General features: G+C 43.8%; 1 protein-coding gene across 2 annotated transcripts in view; it reads right to left on the bottom strand.

Moving 5' to 3' along the window:
- LOC310695094 (septin-2) overlaps nucleotides 1-16,782 on the bottom strand; it is a 125,456-nt gene that overhangs the window by 56,908 nt on the left and 51,766 nt on the right. The window contains exon 1 of one of the 2 annotated variants that reach the window (XM_083479068.1): nucleotides 8,194-8,321. The exons of the other annotated variant lie outside the window; for it this stretch is intronic. The gene's annotated coding sequence lies outside the window, so the exon portion shown is untranslated. Of the gene's footprint in view, nucleotides 1-8,193; nucleotides 8,322-16,782 lie in introns of those variants that run through there. 2 annotated transcript variants of the gene reach the window in all.

Here is a 16,782-nt window from a genome sequence, read left to right as displayed (position 1 = left end):
TTTCCTGTTGCTTACTAATGTTCAGTGTTGCTGGCAGGATGCAACACCAAGTTATAATAGAATGCAAGAGGACTGCTAAATGCTTGCACTAGAAAAATGGTTAGAAGGTTGGAGGGAGGGGAATCTTCAGCTTTTCCCCATTGCTCCCCAGCAAATATACAGATCACAAATACATAGATCAACCATTCACACTGCTGGTTCACAGCGCTTGCCTGTTTGTTAAAGTTCCCCACCACACTTTTAGTATATTATTATTATTACCCACGATTCCCCAGCAGGTCCCAACAATCTGAAACTCAGTATTAAAAAGTTACAAGTTACAGCCACAGGAATAGGGTGGGTCCTGAAAACACACAACTCAGGTGTCTGGAAACCAAGACTGATGAGGAACAGTTGAGAGAGTTGGGTATGTTTAGCCTGGAAAAGAAGAGGCTGAGAGGAGATAGGATAGCCATCTTCAAATATCTAAAGGGCTGTCACATGAAGGATGGACCAAGCTTGTTTTCTGCAGCTCCAGTGACTAGGACCTGAACCAATGGATTCAATTTACAAGAAAGGAGATTCCAACTAAACATCAGGAAAGAGCTGTTCGACAGTGGAACTGACTCCCTTGGAAGGTGGTGAACTCTCCCTCACTAGAGGCTTTTAAGCATATGGTCATCTGTCATGGATGCTTTAGTTTGACTAGATGCCCCTTGCGATCTCTTCCAACTCTGCAATACTATGATTCTATGAAAGGCCATGGTAAAGATGTGTATCTTCAGTAGAGGTACAGTGGTGCCTCGCAAGACGAAAAGAATCCGTTCTGTGATTCTCTTCGTCTAGCGGTTTTTTCGTCTTGCGAAGCAAGCCCATTGACGGATTAGCGGATTAGCGCTATTAGCGGCTTATCTGCTGATCGGATCAGCTGATAAGCAGCTTAGCGGCTTAGAAAAAGGGGGGGAAAGGAAAAAAAAACCAGCAGGAACTCGCAAGACATTGTCGTCTTGCAAAGCAAGCCCATAGGAAATTCGTTTTGCGAAGCACCTCCAAAACGGAAAACTCTTTCGTCTAGCGAGTTTTCTGTCTTGCGAGGCATTCGTCTTGCGAGGCACCACTGTAGTCTGCACACAAAAGAAAAGGAAAAGCTGGATATGACAAAGACTGGCTATGACAGCAAAGCCCCAAACTCTGCAATCAGTCTTAAGTGGTGTTGACTGGTGCCCATTGGGACTGGTACGGCAAAATGCAGGAAGCCAAAACAGCAGGTGGAGCCAGAACCAACAAGAGAGAGAGCCAATTAATTATCATTTTGGTCCCATCCTCCTCCTTGCTGAATTCCAGAAGGACAAAACTAAGACTAAGGAGGAGGCAGCTTACAGCCAATACCACCCCCAGGATTGGTTGTAAGTAGGAAGGTGGGGAGCTGGAGACTGGCTAAGGGCAGATTGAGCGTGATAGGGCAGTGCCCCTTCATCCTAACGGACCAGCTCCAGCTGCTCTAAACAGTGCAAGAGGTGCTGCAGAGATGTGCATCACGCCCAAATGTACATTTACTCAGAAGTTAATTCACGCTGCGTTCGTTCAGTGGCACTTAACGTTCATTAAGCATGCATAGAACTGCCACCCTCATTAGGTTAGATCAGAAATAGGGAACCTGGGGGCAGGACTGGAATGCAGCTCCTATCATCCCTGACTACTGGCCGCACTGGCTGGGGGTGATGGGAGCTGGGAGTTCAATGGCATATGTTGGCTAGCCCTGCTTTAGATGATATGTGTGTGTTCTGCAGCCGGCATCTGTTGGAAGAAGCATTTTCTCTTGGACAACAGAGATGAGAGTAGATGGGATCACGTTTGCCATCTGATGTTTTGATAAAACAGTATTTTTTTAAAAAAATCAGCTGCCTAATTAACTAGTCATTAAAAAATAATAATCGCCAAACATGTTTTTAAACAATAGTCTCAACGCAACTCCATTACACGTTCTGTTAAAGACCTCCCCATCCCCAAAAAAGGCAACGCAGCTGTACAAACAGAGTTTTCAGTAGTGCTTGGACTAATGCCCAGGCATCTTTCCTAGAGGTCAGCTGATAGCCGAAGCTGATTTGACTAAGCACCAACGTCCAATAAACTTGTAGCATTCTCAGCCCTCTTTGGAAGCAAAAAATCCAAAACCCATCCTCATATCTTTGTAGGTATGTTTGCAGCCAACCTATGCTACGAGCATCACAGCTGTAGCCTTAAATAAGCTTCATACAGGAGGCCCAAAAAAATAATTAATCCTAAGAGACTAAATGGAGGGGGGTGTTCCCCCGCTGGGCGGTGCTTTCTACCTAGTGCACCAACATAGTAAGGACAGACCTCTTAGTCTCTCCTCTGTCAGTCCGCTTGGTTTCCACATTCATGGAGGAACAGGCTTGTCATCCTCCACTGACAGCATGGAAACAAAATGGGCTTGCAGGGGAAGGAAGAAGCAATCCGTCCTGCAGGGATGTGGGGAGCAGAGCCCTCTTCTGACAAACACTCCCACCCCCTAACTGCTTTGCTATTAGTTAAAACTACACATGGCAGTGTGGAAACAAACACAGTCTTCCTTAAGGAACATCTCAACTAAGCAAAAGCAGACCTGATTCACAAAACTGATCAGCAATCAATGCAGAAGCAAATTTCCATATTTGAGGTACCACTGTACTTGACCCCATGTGGTTTAACAATTTCTAGAGACACACAAAACTGAACAATTTTTTAAAAAATGAAGTACTGGGCATATTTTGATGTTGTATAACTTGGTAAGGCACCATTCATCAAAGCTGATTTCAGAAGGACACATACTGTACCAATAACATTTCCGATCTCACGGGAGCGCAGGCTTTTGAAAATTACACTCAAAGAGTACAGAGATCCACGTCAGTTGGACATGACAATCAAACACTAGCGTCCAAAGTATGTTGTCATCCCAAAAGTCCATTACGAGATGAGGCCCCCTCTGGAAGAGGCAGGAAGGAACCCAGGTCATTTCCTTTGTAACTTCGGGATGCAAAAAGTAAACTTAGTAGCTGGCATCTGAGGACTTCACTCTCCAGTCACAACAAAATGAAAACATTATATAAAGTTTTCAGGTTTGCAGTACACCCAAAAATTAGCCAATGATTTATCATCATGGCTGTAAGAGCATGTGTGTATATAAAAATAATTCTTTATTTATATCCTGCTGCTCTTGATATCCAGAGTGATTTTCTATTTTTTTTCATAGTAAGTTGATTTTGTAATTGGCATTAAAACTTCTTAAAGACTAGAATACTTATTGTGCCATCACAGTTTAGTGCCCTTAAAAATGAATCCATAAAAAATAGGGTAACATTCCCAAGTTTGCAGAAATGTCTATCATTGTGCGAGTAGCCATCGTGTGATGGTGTCTCTTTTAGCTTTTGTAATTCTGAAGTGATTACAAACCAGCTCAGACATCCATCCCTTATTCTTTCAAATCCTGCATGTCTGGCATGTGGAGCAGTGATTATGTCTGTAGATGGTTTTAACTGAGTAAGCAGCCTGATGCATTTTTAATACCAAAACCAAAGACATTTTACAGCCTTCCAAGGGAAGAATAGTTGGACGAAAGCCACAAAAGAGCTTTTCCATCTATCCATTTAAGTTTATTTTTTTAAAAAGGAAAGGGATATATGCAAGAATGAACAAAAAAAACATCCAACTCTTGAGCAGTGTGTTGAAGATCAAGTTTTGCTGCCAGGATCTATACCCAATAGCTTAGACCAGACGCTCTGGGTGGGGATGGAAGCAGGAAGTACTGGATCCATGTGGCATTCCTTAAATGCTTTCAGAATTGCAAAGCCAAGCACAAATCTGCAGCTTATGAGCACAGAGAAAGAAACAGGGGTTAAGATGGAGAAATCCTAAGTATTTAGCTGTATAACTAGACATCAAAAGCCATTCAGTGATAAATGGATGTGCATGTCTGACACCAAGCTCACTCAGAGATGCAATTATGTTTTCTAGTTTTAGGGAATATATATATATATATATATATATATATATATATATATATATTGCTTGCGTGTCATACTTACAGCTTCTCCCGTGTGCGGCTTCATTGCAATTTTGTGGTAGCCTGCACAAATGTCCTTAACCCCCACCACTTCTGTTATTCCTCACTTCCCAATACAACAGCGCAAGCGTGCGTGGCTTTAAAAACCCACACAAAGGATTAGAAAGACAGCTCTATGAATGGCTGCCAAATAGGGCAGGACATAATCAGAAGCCACCTTCCTTCTTGCCAAAGCAGCAAGCAATGAATGGATTTCCCATCTGCAACCTGCAACACCTATGAACATATGGACAGACACATGAAGCTTTTAAGTATTTTAGCATTGGAAAATGCTCCCCACGCCAACAGAAAATTAAATTAAATTTCGATGCCGCTAAATGCAGCTTGCCTTACTTTATAACATTTCCAAACACACAGGTCTTCCTTTCCTCAAGCTCCCAGTTCCAGCTGGGGATTTACACTGCAAAAAAATAATAATTAAAAATGCCCAGGCAGCTGTCAGAGGCAGCACTGCACATATTTCCCTGTTTCCACTTCAGAAGTGAGTTAACAGGGCATTCCTGGGAAGAGGGAGGAAGATACTAGGGGTGCTAATTCTTTAGATTAAAACAAGCATTTAGCATTCCAATGAACTACTGCTTGATGCAAACATGGGGGAGGGGGGGGAGTAGCTCCAGGTTCCCATGATTACTTTTAAAGCTGTATAATAGGTCAAAATTAACCGCATTCCCCATCATCCCTGCTTATTTTTATTTTTGCACCCAGCAAAGACACAGGAGCCCTCCCAGGGACAGGGTCGGCTTTCAAGTACGTGTGATAAGCAAAAATGCACAATGTGTAACTTTACACAGAGAGAGATATGGACTATCATCTAATGTGGAATTTTGCTTGATAGCAGCTTGGGGCACCATCAGGAAATCCCGAGAGTAGATTTTAAATGTATGCAACAGGCAAAATATCACCAGGTGATGCTTTCCACCACTAACTACCCCACCCATCCTGCATATCTGTTCCAGCAGAAAACCGTTTGTTGATTTTTACTATTTTTTGACTGATACAGGAGCCCTGCCAGAAAAAACACAGGAAGCTGCCTTATATCAGGTCAAACACTTTGTCCACCAAGCCCAATAGCTGCAGCACTGTGTCTCAAAAAGTAGTTCAGAGTTCAAGGTTCTTGTGTTAATTTGCAAGGGCCTTAACGACTTTGGTACAGGATAGCTTAAAGACCACCTGACTCCTTATATTGCTGCCCCATCACTGAAGTCTTCAGGGGAGTCAGTTAGTGGCCCCCCATGGCTTGGATGCGCAGCTCAAACTTAGGGTTCTTTGAGCCTTTGGCAAGGAGCTGTTCAAAATAAATCATTTTACCGCATGCCTTTTGTTGCGGTACAAAAAAGGAAGGGAAGTTTCTTCTGCATTTGATCTTGCCATGACAGTGGCATCGCACCATCACACTCATATATGTCATATACTCCATAGACTGATAGGAGATTTTTGTGCCCCCAGCGGGGGCTGGTTTCACCAACCTCTGACTGTTGGCCCAATTCTGTAGAACTCCCTCCCAGCTGAGACCAGACAAGCCTCCTCCCTGTTGAACTTCCAGGACTTAGTGAAAACTGTTTTTACTTATTTCAGCAAGCATTTCAAGTACGTTCTCTGGTTTTATGGTTAGTTTTAACCAATTTTATCTTTTTTTCTATCTTTTTATCCTTACTTTACATCACTTAAGAGACTATGGTGCTAAGAAGTAAATACATAGTTAAAAAACTGAAATGTTTATTATGGTCAAGCCCCATTAAATTAAGTACAAAATATAAAGCAATACATAAACACAACAGAACTAATTGTTTGTTTTTCAACGTGACAAAATCTTCCCAAAAAGAATAAACATCCCTTACCCTTCGGAGGGGGGAGCATTATCAGGGAGAATAAATCAGACTAGGATCTTCTGCATGCAAAGTCTATGCTCTACCCACAAAACAACAGGCCCTTCTACCTCACCCCACAAAAAGAGACTGCCACTACTCATTCCTGGAAGCGAAAGCATTCAGGTTGTGTTCAATAACATTGACCTGGGGAGCTTCTGCATGCAAAACAGCAGTCATTTTCTTGATTTTACTGTTTTATCTCTTTGCAAACCACTTTGCGGTCCCCTTCCAACCTAGCAGTGTATAAATTTCATGAAGATAAAAATAAAGCAAATAAAATGAATGAAGCATGAACCAAGTCACAGCCCACCGACCCCCTGCAGAGAAAAAACCCAACCAGTTGCCCCTCATTCAAGCAGGGGTGTCTTCCGAGGGGGGGGGGACAGTAAATTAAGCTGCCTGTCTTCTAGCTCAGTTGGTCAAGTATGAGACTCTTAGCTGTCAGTTTGAGACCCATGTTGGGCAAAAGATTCCTGCACTGTGGAGGGTTGGACTAGATAACCCTCAGGGTCCCTTCCAGATCTACATTTCTATGATTTTTATACAGTGGTGCCTCGCAAGACGAAAAGAATCCGTTCTGTGATTCTCTTCGTCTAGTGGTTTTTTCATCTTGCGAAGCAAGCCCATTGACGGATTAGAGGATTAGCGCTATTAGCACTATTAGCGGCTTTTAGCGGCTTATTGGATCAGCTGATAAGCGGCTTAGCGGCTTAGAAAAAAGGGGGGAGGAAAAAAACCCCGCAGGAACTCGCAAGACATTGTCGTCTTGCGAAGCAAGCCCATAGGAGATTTGTTTTGCGAAGCACCTCCAAAACGGAAAACTCTTTCATCTAGCGAGTTTTCCGTCTTGCGAGGCATTCGTCTTGCGGGGCACCACTGTACATGCCAACTGGAATAAAATATTGGGGGGGGGGCAGGTAAGCCCCGCCCTGCCTAAACTGATCACATGACACAGCACCCAACCACCATTTGAATGGCAATGCTCATCAACTGGAGGGGGGCAGCCCCCTCAAATATTTTACTGGGGGTGGGTGGGCCCAAATGGGTTGGCTCCTATGAACTGAGTTAACAGTTTGCCCTTTCCCCCCAAAAGAGCCGCTCGCGTCAGGCTGGATTTGATTTAAATCAAATCAATTTAGATCACGATTTAAATCACTAGTCAGTAAGACTTGATTTAAATCATTTTTTTACAGAAAGACTCATTCTTGCATATTTACAACTAGATGAAGGTTTCATTTTTCGAATGATAAATTTTCAGAGTAGTTTTTATAGTTATAGCAAAAATTTCTGATTTGGTTACACTATTAGAAATACGTAGACAGATCATTATGAAATTATTGTGAGGTTTAATAAGTTAACTGCTTATATTTGGACAGCTTTTCTGCTGCACTTTATTGAAAGGAGAAAAATAAAAATTTAAACAATTTACTTAACTAAAACAATAACATTATAGCATATGTATCCATGTTTGTTAACTGATGTGGTTAAGCAATTGAAAAAAACCCTGAGTTTTAGCACACATCAAAAACTTAAAACAAATCCTTATTTCCTGATGAATAACCTTTGGACTGTAATGTAACTTAAACAGAAAACTGTCTTTAGAAAGATTTTTCCTCCAAAAGCATTTTATTTTAAAAATTCCGATTTAATTCTTTTTTAAAAAAATTTAAAATCCGATTTTTTTTATTTTAAAAAAGTAATCATTGATTTTTCTCCACCCTGCCCTGCATGCAAAGTGTTCTTGCAGTGGCCCACAGCCCTTTCTCTGCTCACCCCCCCCCGCACCCCCATAACTGGGCACCCTTTCATTCCCGGATGGATGCCAACCACAGCAGCCCTTCCTCCTCAGCGGGTGCACCAGGGGTGCCAACTAAAAACAAAATATTAGGGGGTCACTTGGAGAACGCACAGAGACGCCATTTGAATGGCAGCGCTCATTCACTGGGGGGGCGCTCAAATATTTTATTGGGGGGGGCAGGCAAAGGGACCTCGGCCCTTAGGAAAAGGGGGGCACCTCCTGCAACGCCCCAGTGGAGGAAGCTGAGGGACGCCGACCCCTCTCGCTCTCCCCCCCTCCCCACTCCAGGGGCGGCTGTCAAGTCAGTCAGCCGGTCTCCCTTCCCCTCAGTCCCCTTCCCTAGACTGGGCTGTGGGGAAGGAGGGAGGGAGGCCTCCGACTCGGGAAGCCGGAGGAGCAGCCGCCGCCGCCGCTACGCCCCTTACCTCGTCCAAAAAAACCTCCTCAGGCACCGCAGTCGGCAGCCAGGCCCGGAGTAAGAGACGGCGCTGGGGGAGGGGAGGAGGCGGGGGACTTCCTCGTCCTGAAGCTCCGCCCGCATCCCACAAGGCTCGGCGGGCCGCTCTAGCCCTTACGCTCTCTGTGTCTGCCCTGGCTGCCGTTGCCTGGGGAAGAGACGGAGGGAGCAGTCGAGGAGAAAGTCCTAGAGTGTCTCTCCCGCTCTCTCTTTTTTTGTTACCTTCCCCCTCCCCACCCTCAGATTCCGCTGAAGTGATTCTTTCCTTGCCCTTGACAGGGATGGGGAGCATAGCTGTCAACTTTCCCCTTTTCTTGCGAGGAATCCTATTCGGACTAAGGGAAGTTCCCTTAAAAAAAGGAAAACGTTGACAGCTATTTTTTTTAATTATTTTTAAATATATATTTTATTCAGGATTTTCTTGTTTTACAGAAGTGTAGTGCCTCGTATTTTTTTTTTCATGTAACATTTTTACAAATCCGTTTCATTGACAGCTATGATGGGGAGGGAGGAGGCATCTGCTGGGGGTTTAATCCTCTTTGCTCGTCCACGTCCTCGTTTCAAATCCTGGAAATATGTGTGTGTGTATGTGTGTATATGTGTGTGTGTATATACAACAATTGCAACAATATGTGTTCTCTCTATATATATACAGTATATGTGTGTGTGTGTGTGTGTGTGTGTGTGTGTGTATATATATATATATATATATACACATAATATATTGTTGCAATTATTATTATATTTTATTTTTAAAATAAATTTCACTGGCTTTTGTGTGACAAGCATATAGCAATAACATCTCTAATCTCTCTGCCCCCGCTCCCTCATTAGGTATCAGGTTATATATACATTAAGGTAACTGGGGTTTTTGTTTTCTTTTATGCTTTAATCAATCCGTACAGATCCTGCAAAAGTCAAGCATGTGAAGTCCTGGGGACAGCAGCACAGAAATCGTCTTATCTGTCATAGATGGCAATAATAATAATGTGTGTAGTTCGGACCGTGCTGTTCGCACTAGCAACGATGCTCTGAAGAATTTGTCTTGAAGACCATTATCATTTGCGTATTGAGTAAATGGCCATATTGCAAAAGAAAATAAATAAATAGCAACAATATATAATGTTATATATACAGGGGTACCTTGGTTTTCGAACTTAATCCATTCCGGAAGTCCGTTTCAAAACCAAGGCATGCTTTCCCATAGAAAGTAACTCAAAATGGATTAATCCGTTCCAGACTTTTAAAAACAACCCCAAAAACAGCAATTTAACATGACTTTTACTATCTAACAAGACCACTGTTCCATAAAATGAAAGCAATAAACAATGTACTGCAATCACACAGTCAATCAGTAGCTGAACTGGGTTCCACACAGTCACACACACAAAAGAGCCGCAAAAACAAAAACGCACAATTAATAGCAAAAACAGACAGACCTCAGCTTAACACTCAAAACCGAAGTGTGACACTCAAAACAGAGCATGTTTGGCTTCCGGAAAAAAAGTTGGCAAACACTTCCAGGTTTGCAGTGTTTGGGTTCCAAGTTGTTTGAGTACCAAGGCATTTGAGAACCAGGGTACCACTGTATATATAACACAACACACACACACAGCCTCTGTTGTGCTCCTTCTGGGGTAGTTTGTCCACCTTTGGCCTTCTCCTGCACAGCCCCCTCTAAAATGAATGATACCTCTGCAATCAATTGAGACTCTACAGGACAGTTTCCAAGAGGATTGGGCCCATAACTTTCACATTTTTATACACTGCCTTGGGAAATGTTGGCAGGACAAAAAAAAAAAAAGATAGGGCTGCACAGATAAGTTCTAACCTTTGAAAACGTGACTGCAGGGACAATTGTCCCCTGATCTCCCCAACAGTAGCCTATTACAACAATGATGTTTAGATAAGTGAAGGTCATGTATGCTTACTCACTAAACTAATCCAGTGCATGTATTCAATTTTTAACTGTTTCCAGCTTGATCAGAAATGTAGACAGAATCTTCTTTGTCGGAGATCTCCTTCTTGTTAAAATTCTCTGGGACCATCTGCACTATTCATTTAAAGCAGTATCTTACCACTTGAAACAGTTGTGTGTTCCCAGAGAGAATCCTGGGAAGTGTAGTCATGGGGAATAGGGATTAAGTCAGACCCTCCAAGTGTCCTTATTTTCCAAAGACGTCCCTGGTTTAGAGAAGCCGTCCTGGTTTCTGATTTAATCCCAGAATGTGCCACTTTTCCGTAGGATGTCCCTATTTTCATTGGAGAAATGTTGGAGGCAATGGTGTTATCCAACCCCCATGCTGTCTGAAGGCAATCCTGTATAGGGAAGTTTTATCAATGTTTTATTATGTTTTTATATATGTTGGAAGCAGTCCACAGTGGCTGGGGCAACCCAGTAAGACGTGTGGGGTATAAACCATATAACACAGGTCTTGAAAGATCTACATTGGCTCCCAGATGTCAAAGAGAAAAATAACTACCAAACTTTTAGAAGACATCTGAAGGCAGCCCTCTTTAGGGAAGCTTTTAACGTTTAATAGGTTATTGCATTTTAGTGTTTTGTTGGAAGCCGCCCAGAGTGGCTGGGGGGACCCAGCCAGATGGATGGGGTATAAATAAAGTAGTAGTAGTAGTAGTAGTAAAATTATCATTATGGAATGGGATGTCTCTATTCTCATTGGAGAAATGTTGGAGGGTATGTTAACTGTTAAGACACTCTCAGAATTGTAGTGCAGGTGGAGAGCAAGAAGCTCCCTCAGCCCTAGAGCAAGCACATGAGGCAGCTATTCTATATGCTACTGAGCTTTGTGCCAAGGCCCCCAACAGAGCAGTTCAACTCTGTCCTGGAGGACCACCCCCTGGTCTTGGACTCCAAGCTGTCTGGCTCCATGGAGTTCCTGGGGAAGTGTGATGCCCTGGAGAGGAAGACATCAAGAACATAGGCTGTGTGTTCAACATGGAGGTGGAGTCGCTGACAGACCATGAGACCTACAGCCCACAGTACCAGCTGGTCCAGAAGAAGATAGAGGTACTCAACAGTAAGGTCTGGGTTAGTTTGCACAAACTCCCTTGCTCCTGGCCATCCCTGGGGATGCTTAGAGCAAAGTCGCCTGCAGGACACTCCTACATTGGAAGTTTTTAAGCAAGCGTTGGATGGCCATTTGCCAGGTATGCTTTAGTGATGAAGCAATGATTCTTCAACATCAACTTAGTTGGACTGAACATGTTGTGCAGATGCCTGATTATTGTCTTCCAAAGCAACTACAGTGGTACCTTGGGTTACAGATGCTTCAGGTTACAGACTCCGCTAACCCAGAAATAGTACCTCGGGTTAAGAACTTTCCTTCAGGATAAGAACAGAAATCACGCAGCAGCGGCGCGGCAGCAGCAGGAGGCCCCATTAGCTAAAGTGGTGCTTCAGCTTAAGAACAGTTTCAGGTTAAGAACGGACCTGCGGAATGAATTAAGTTCTTAACCCGAGGTACCACTGTACTCTATTCTGAACTTAAAAATGGAAAGCGTAATGCTGGTGGTCAACAAAGGAGGTTTAAAGACTGTCTCAAGGCGAATCTAAAAAAATGTAGTATGAACACCAACAATTGGGAAACACTGGCCTGCAAGCGCTCCAATTGGAGAACAACCTTTACCAAATGGGACACTCAAACTCAGGACGCCAGGGAGAAACATGCTGAGAGGAAGGCATGCTTGGCAAATCCACACCGTGATCAACTCCCACCCGGAAACCAATGTCCCCACTGTCGAAGGACGTGTGGATCCAGAATTGGCCTCCACAGTCACTTACGGACTCACTGTTAAGACTGTGTTCATGGAAGACAATCTTACTCAGCAACGAGGGATCGCCAAAGAAGAGTTGTGATTCCTGTATTGCAGGGGGTTGGACTAGATGACAGTTGGGGTCCCTTCCACCTCGACATTTCTCCGATTCTCTTTCTTACTGTGTATGTTGGAAGGGAGGCAGGACAACTACGTGACAAATGTCACCTCTAGCCCTAACAGCTCATTTATTTTGAAGGAGCAGAAACTTCCCTAGTTATAAACAAACTCACCCGGAGACACAGATTTTTTTTAGTAACACGTCAAACTTGCACAAAGAATGGTTGTTGCTTTTCATAGATGAAAATCACCTTTCCAGGATGCTAATTAAAAAACATCTCAAGAAAATGGCACTAATGAGGCAGAGAGAGGGGGGGGGGAAATATCTCTGGATACCCATAACCTTGAGATCATAAATAGCTTAATCGCCTCTGCCAGGAACAGCCCTGCTCTGCAGTGTAATCAAAATAATTAAGGAAAATTAGGGTGGCTTCACCTTTGCACATGGATTCCTTTGCTGGAAGCAATGTTGTTTCTCTTCCTTATATACCGTAACTACAGTGGAAAGATAACACAGTTCACTCCTAAAAAACAAAAGATGATGCAGATACATCAGAGTATGAGAGAGAATGTGGGATTTTCATGTTTGTTTGTTTTTAAATGTAGTTTGCTTATATTGACACACAGTTGCAGAACTCATATTGGCCTTGCTGTTGCAAAAATCAGATTGTACTGTCACCAATATTGTTGATGTGCCGAAAACCAGAATTGGGGACCAGGACGAATCCAAGACAATATCCACAGCAGTGTTCTTCAGTGTTGATTCTCCAGATTTTGGACTACAAATTTCATCATCCAGCCTAGTCAGTGTCCAGGAATGATGGGAGTTGTAGTCCATCAACATCTGGGGAGCCAAGGTTGAAGAACCCTAGTCCAGTGTCTTAAGATATGATGAAATTATTATTGTTGCACACCATCCCAATGGCCATGTGTCCAACTTTATATAGGAAAGTCCTATGTTTAAAGGGTCATCTGGTTCAAGTCCAGTTTAAATATAACAAAGTCAAAGAAGGATGAGACTTAAAGTTGCCCATCAGCAAACTGAACAAGCACACAAATCACTTGGTCCGTCTTCCCTACTTTAGGCATATGCATTGCATTGTATTTATATTACAGGGAGTGTTCCTAAATTTTCATTTGGAGATATAAGTTAGCATATTGCAAATTGTCTGCAAATCAGTGTCCTCTTTGTGATGCAGAGGTGCACAAGTGGCCATTCAGACATTGTTGGACAACACTTCCCATCAACCCTATTAAGCTGCCAGAATTCTCCATTGCCCCAAAATGGAAAACCTTACAGAACTTGTGGCTCTCAGTTTGGTACAAAAGATGTAGTGTTTAGCATTAGTTTAAAAAATAAATCAAAAATTGTTGTTGTTGTTGTTAATCGTTTAGTCGTGTCCGACTCTTCGTGACCCCATGGACCAGAGCACGCCAGGCACTCCTGTCTTCCACTGCCTCCCGGAGTTTAGTCAAACTCATGCTGGTAGCTTTGAGAACACTGTCCAACCATCTCGTCCTCTGTCGTCCCCTTCTCCTTGTGCCCTCCATCTTTCCCAACATCAGGGTCTTTTCCAGGGAGTCTTCTCTTCTCATGAGGTGGCCAAAGTATTGGAGCCTCAGCTTCAGGATCTGTCCTTCCAGTGAGCACTCAGGGCTGATCTCCTTCAGAATGGATAGGTTTGATCTTCCTGCAGTCCATGGGACTCTCAAGAGTCTCCTCCAGCACCATAATTCAAAAGCATCAATTCTTTGGCCATCAGCCTTCTCTATGGTCCAGCTCTCATGTTGCCAAAGGTTCAGATGACCCTGAAAAATATGTGTTTAGTGGGACCTTATCTCATATATGATAAATATATACTCCACAATACAATGTGAAACTTGGCTTTCCAAATGGTCTTAAATACTATTAACTACCTGATATTAATAATAATAATAATAATAATAATAATAATAATAATAATAATAATAATAATAATAATTTATCTGGGCGGCTTACAGTAGAATATGAAAACATGATAAAATGTCAAATGTTCAACACTGCTCTTTTGTAGTTGTATTTATATTATTCTTATTGTGTTTTATGTGTTGGATTTATTTCAATAAATATCTATTTTTAAGTGCAAAATTGGGGAACTTGAGCAGCTCTTGATACTATTACATTTCTTCAGAACCACATTATCCATTCATGTGAACCTGAAAGAAGAAGTGAAAGTAAGGGAAGAGGAATGCTGACAAAGAGTCTGGCAGAAAAAAAGAAACTCACGAAACCTTAATACTGTCTGGGGGAAAACCGAAGAAAGGTTAGGAGCCCTGGTTTTCTAAACTTCTCCTACTTATACAGATTGCTGGCCTCTGGCAGTGGAGACGAAACATAGCCATTGAGGCTAGTAGCTCTTGATAGCTTTGTCTTCCATTACAGTAATCCAATCCCCCCCCCAAAAAAAACCTGCATTTTAAAAAGGCATAGGATGTCAATCAAATCAACCAAAGGCCTGATTAAAAAGGAACGTTTTTTCCTGGCGACTAAAGGTATATAATGAAGGCGCCAGGCAAATTTCACTGGGGAGAGCATTCCACAGATGGGAAGCCACTGAAGAAAAGGCCCTTTCTCGTGTTCAGTGGCGTAGCGTGGGGGGTGCCAGGGGTGCCGGCCGCACTGGGTGCAACTTCTGGGGGGGGCGCGAGTCCAGAGGGAAGGGGAACGCCCCTCGCTCAGCCCGCGCATCCCTCGCCCGCCGGCAGCTTCCCCTCCTCGCCTCGCTCAGCGCCGCCGCCGCGGATGCCGCCCAGACCCCCCAGCGCCCAGGGCCATTTCCCGGGGAGCCTCCTCTGGCACATGCCCCGCGCAGGAGGAGGAGGAGGCGGCTCCGGGATGCTCCCTCCCGCCCCGGGAGGCAGAACGCAACGCACAACACACACACCCCCTGTCGCCCCTGCGGCAGAGCAAGGCAGCCAGACGCGGAGCAGGGAGAAAGGCTCGGGCTCACCTTGGGGCAGCCTCCGTAGGAGGAGGAGGAGAAGCCGCCGCTGCCGCTGCCGCCGCCTCCGTGCACCCCCAGCACCGGGAGAGAGGCCGCTGGCCGCCCGGCGGGCCGTGGTTCCTTCCTCCGCCGGGCGCCCAAGGGGAGGGGGCTTCGGCTGCCTCGGCCCGCGGGGGCTCCACAAATAATAAATTTAATAAATTCCTTTTTTAAATAAGATATTTATTAAAGTTTTCAATTTTATACAAAGAGAAAAATGCAAAAAAATTAGAAAAATATATATATTAAAAACACATAAAATTCACAACTTATTTTTCAATAACATATTTCCCTGACCTCCTCATACCTCCCCTTCTTGTTTTCTAGTTCAAATTATTTGTTCAGCAAATCCTTATCTCATAGCATTACCGCTAAATAACACCTTATTTTCTATCCAAGTTCTTGAAACTTAAACTTTTACTTTAAAAAACCATTTTTTCATAACCTTTTATACCATTACAGCTAGAAACCACTTAATTTCAATCCAACATCATTCAACATTCCTTAATATTGCAGTATTTCTGTAAATAGTCCTTAAATTTCTTCCAATCTTCTTCTGCCGACTCTTCTCCCTGGTTGCGGATTCTGCCAGTCATTTCTGCCAATCCCATGCAGTCAATCAACTTCATCTGCCATTCTTCCTGTGTGGGTAAATCTTGCGTCTTCCAATACTTTGCAATGAGTATTCTTGCTGCTGTTGTAGCATACATAAAAAAAGTTCTATCTTTTTTTAACACCAACTGGCCAACCCAGTGGCGTAGCGTGGGGGGTGCAGGGGGGGCCGGCCGCACCGGGCACAACATCTGGGGTTAGGGCAAATCCATGGGTTAGGGGGCGCAAATCCACAGGTTAGGGGGCGCAAATCCATGGGTTAGGGGGCGCAAATTACTTGCCTTGCCCCGGGTGCTGACAACCCACGCTACGCCACTGCTCGTGTTGCCACCCTCTAGACTTCTTGTGGAGGAGACACACGAAGAAGGGTCTCAGAAGGTGATCTCAGGGTCCAGGTAGGTTCATAAGGAAGGAGGAGTTCCTTGAGGTATTGTGGTCCTGAGCCATTTAAGGCTTAATAGACTTTATAGACCAAAACCAGTACTTTGAATTGGGCCCGGAAACTAATTGCTAGCCAGTGCAGTCGGACCAGGATCGGTATAATATGTTCGAACCGTCTTGCTCCCCTGAGCAACCTGACCACTGAATTCTGCACCAGCTGAAGTTTCCAAACCGTGTTGAGAGGCAGCCCTACGTATAATGCATTGCAGTAATCTAACCTTGAGGTTACCAGAGTGGTGTTATGTACTGAGTTGAATAGGATCCAAAATGCAGCAGTCTGATTGGTCCTAGAACAATTGGATTCAGAATGCAGCAGTCTGAATGGTCCACAGGAGCCACCCAATCCAGCTCCAGGTGGAAGTGAATCCACAACCTGATTGGCCTACAGGAGAATCCCGGAATTAGCCAATCACGTGGGGCCCATTGTGTAAATACAGTGGTACCTCAGGTTAAGTACTTAATTCGTCCCGGAGGTCCGTTCTTAACCTGAAACTGAGCTTAACCTGAAGCACCACTTTAGCTAATGGGGCCTCCTGCTGCCGCCACGCCAACAAAGCCCGATTCTGTTCTTATCCTGAAGCAAA

This window comes from Podarcis liolepis (assembly GCF_965112155.1).
Source record: "Podarcis liolepis genome assembly, chromosome: 15".
Classification (NCBI taxonomy): domain Eukaryota; kingdom Metazoa; phylum Chordata; class Lepidosauria; order Squamata; family Lacertidae; genus Podarcis; species Podarcis liolepis.
This window is presented reverse-complemented; position numbering and strand designations above follow the sequence as displayed.